Below are 4,050 nucleotides of genomic sequence, written 5' to 3'. Positions count from 1 at the left end.
ATGGAAACCCACAACTCCACTGGTAGCAGCCACTCACTCTTCATTCTGCTGGGCATTCCTGGCTTAGAAGACCAGCACACATAGATCTCTCTCCCCTTCTTTATTTCCTACCTTGTTGCTTTCCTTGGGAACAGCCTCATCATCTTCATCATCATCACTGAACGCACCCTCCATGAACCCATGTACCTTTTCCTCTGCGTGCTGGCTGTGGCTGACCTCATCCTTGGCCTGTGCCCAAGGCCCTAGCCATATCCTGGTTCTATGCTGGGGCAATATCCCTTGATGGCTGTGTTACCCAAATCTTCTTCATCCATGCTACCTTCATTGCAGAATCAGGAATTCTGTTGGTGATGGCACTTGACTGCTACGTGGCCATCTGTGACCCACTGCACTATACCACAGTGCTCAGTCGTGCAACAATCATAAAGATTGGCTTGGCTGTGGTCCTGAGAAGCTTCTGTGTGATAATCGCAGATGTGTTTCTGGCAAAGCGGCTGCCTTTCTGCCGTAACAATCTGCTGCCGCATACCTACTGTGAGCACATGGCTGTTGCCAAGTTTGCTTGTGCTGATATTCGTGTCAATGTTTGGTATGGCTTGTCTGTCCTTCTCTGTACTGTAGTGCTAGATGCCTCGCTCATCTTAGTGTCCTATAGGTTCATCCTCTATACAGTCTTTCGCCTCCCCTCCCGAGGAGCTCAGCTAAAGGCTCTGGGCACGTGTGGCTCCCACCTCGGAGTCATTTCCATGTTCTACTTGCCTGGTATTTTTACTATAATTACCCAGTGGTTTGGGCACCATGTTCCTCTCCATACACACATTCTGCTGGCTAATGTCTGCATGTTGGCTCCTCCCATGCTGAACCCCATCATTTATGGGATCAAGACCAGACAGATTCAAGAGCGTGTGCTCAGTCTTTTGTCCTCACAGAGGAAATGGTGCTAGATTTGACTAATCTGATGGTATGTTTATCACTAAAGGGCTTCACATTTTTTTGCCTACTTTGTAGAGACTTATGAATTAAGATTCCACCGACTATGGATAAAGTGACTGACCATGACTTTGCAAATCCGATTATCATGTGACCTTGAAAAGTGTAGTGTTTAGGGAAGAACATGAGCTTTGGATCAGGATTAGGTTTGAATCCTGGCTTCCTTGATAACAGTGTGTTTGACCTTGGGTAAGTTACTTATTCTCTCAGAGTCTCTTCCTGGCACATCCTTAGGGTGCCAGAAAAAGGACTATCAAAACCGAAGTAACCAAATTAAACCATAAGAAAACTTTACTTACTAGGGCATTACAGTTAAAACACTTAGATAGACTCTATCTTAATGTAATCATATACATATATTTGATATCATTTGAACTATATTTTATTTTAAATTAGATATGGGAGGGTGTCATAATCATTGCATTTATTGATTGTCTTGATTGTACCTTTATCATAGGCCTATGATAAAAATAAATAAAATAAAGTATGAACAGGACCTTGAATATACATGAGACAAAATAAGCAGTGGATACATTTTAAATTTTCTTCCTTTTCCACTTTACTGACTTTGTCTTTAAAATTGCAGTATAATATCTATTTTTCCTAATTCAAAAGGAAGTTGTAGAATCAAAAGAGATTAGAAAATTCAACTAGTTTGTTTGAATTTTAAAGGACAATATTAATGAGAATTAGAATTAGTGCTGATAGAGTCTTTCCTCATTTCTCAGGAGAACTTTTATGTGGCAAGCAAGGGTGTACCTGGATTACATGTTAGTGACTATTGGTGGAGGTAAAAGTTGAGATTCTTTGAAACCTCTACCACTTGATTTATTTTGGTGGAGACCAAGGGAAGTATATCATCTGTATAATGTATATCTCCAAGTACAAAGGTAATCTGATATCCCAAGGTATTCAGATTTTGAGAATTGAGATTTAGGCTGATGTCATTATGACAGTCTCCTCTCATCGGTATATCAATGAAAGGGAGCAAACCATCATTTAAACTGGTCAGCTCTAAGGCAGAAACACAGAGAAGCAGAAAAGCTGATTCTATAATCTACCCTTCTTTTTCTTCATATTTCTCCATGAACCTAGCAAATACAAGCCCACCATTCCCCAGTACATCCTCATTTGCATACACATTAATTCTCTTCCATATTCCTGCTCCAGTTTATTACCCAAGGAACTGGTCGACTTTGTCATTTATTTTGATTTAGCGCTGTAATGTCGTCATCTGAGGATTTAGGACCTGGGTCTTTTCTGTTCTTTTTATCTTTTCTTCATAGGATTCTTTTCTGTCCTATGTTAAAAGACAGACCATTACTCATCCTTATAAGCAACTCTTTGATCAATAAAGTCTTTTCAAAGTCACTGACTTCTTTGTACAGTATCTGAATTTTTCATGAAATATTTAGTAGATATGGTGCTGAAGGCAAACTGAGACTCTATTTTAGTTAAGGAATCAGAGTTCCTGGAATGCTAGGGCTCTCTCATAGTATACTGTGATTCAAGTTTAGAGCTTTATTGTTCCAACCTTAAAAACTTAAAGTATGCTGTCACCAGGTGATGCTGTTACCTCAGTCCTGGCTTTCATATCAATGAGGGTTCCACCGATTGAACCCTACTACAAAGACACATGCACATGTATGTTTATTGTGGCACTATTCACAATAGCAAAGACTTGGAACCAACCCAAATGTCCATCAATGATAGACTGGATAAAGAAAATGTAGCACATATACACCATGGAATACTATACAGCCATAAAAAAGGATGAGTTCATGTCCTTTGCAGGGACATGGATGAAGCTGGAAACCATCATTCTCAGCAGACTATCACAAGGACAGAAAATCAAACACCTGCATGTTCTCACTCATAGGTGGGAGTTGAACAATGAAAACACTTGGACACAGGGCAGGGAACATCACACACCAGGGCCTTTTAGGGTGTGGGGGCTGGGGGAGGGATAGCATTAGGAGACATACATAATGTGGATTACAGGTTGATGGTTGCAGCAAACTACCATGGCACGTGTATACTTGTGTAACAAACCTGCACGTTCTGCACATGTACCCTAGAACTTAGAGTATAATAGAATAAAAAAAATGAAGTTAGGCATAAAATAATGGGTACTGTAGTTACATAGGATTCAAAATATCAAAACAAATCGAATTGTATATGTGAGGATAGTGATTACCTTCGTGGGCTGTGACTTGAAGGGAACTCATCTGGATCTGCTGGGGTGCTGGGAATGTTCTGGTTCTGTATGGGTTCTATTACAGGATTTCATTCAACTTTTTACAAAAAGAATCATTGATGTGAATGCTATGTGCACTTTTCTGAATGTGCATATATGTCAATAAAAAATGTAAAAAACTACACATTCCTGATCATTAAGAACAGGAGCTCCAACCCCCTGGCCGTGGACTGGTACAGGTTCATGGCCTATTAGGAACTGGGCCACACAACAGGTGAGTAGCAGGTGAGCATTAGTCAGAAAACTTTGCCCAAGAAAGGTGCATTCCAGAGAGAAATAACATTAAAATTTGATATTCCAAGGGGCACAGGAGTTGGCCAGTTTTCTAGAAGAATACTGAAAGCATAGGGCAGCCCAGCCTTGACCTTGCAGGGACAGAGAGCTCCAGGAACTTTGATGTTGTCACTCGTCACTTACTGAGAACATGGACAGAAGGTGCTTCAGGTCCATGAGGGTCAGAGATGCAGAGGTCCACAGAGCTACCCCAGCCCCAGGAGAACTTTGTATTTCAAAAGCAGGTGTTCCATCATGGTAAGGAGGTAATATCCCCTCGGGCAGCGATCAGAGCCCAGATGGCCTTCTATCACCACAGCGGCTATGAAGGGGAAGGCTGTAATGGGGAAGTACAGAAGATTCTTGACCTGGGTCTTCAGTCCAAGATCAAATATTTCAAATGCAGAAGAGGGGACAGCCCAGGCAGGAAAAAAACGTGCAATGTTAAAGACACGTCACTATTAATCATATTCAGAGTTCTCAAGTATTTCAGGATTAAGGAACGAGGACTGAATGAGATAGACTGAGGA

General features: G+C 41.2%; 1 pseudogene across 1 annotated transcript; it reads left to right on the top strand.

Annotated features, from left to right (window-relative positions):
• Positions 1–944, top strand: LOC105522319 (annotated as a pseudogene). Its single transcript, XR_001003422.1, has one exon. The product of XR_001003422.1 is annotated as an olfactory receptor 52B4-like (transcript).
• The last annotated feature ends 3,106 nt before the right edge of the window (positions 945–4,050 follow it).

Source organism: Colobus angolensis, unplaced genomic scaffold, assembly GCF_000951035.1.
Source record: "Colobus angolensis palliatus isolate OR3802 unplaced genomic scaffold, Cang.pa_1.0 Scaffold424, whole genome shotgun sequence".
Taxonomy (NCBI): domain Eukaryota; kingdom Metazoa; phylum Chordata; class Mammalia; order Primates; family Cercopithecidae; genus Colobus; species Colobus angolensis.
This window is presented reverse-complemented; position numbering and strand designations above follow the sequence as displayed.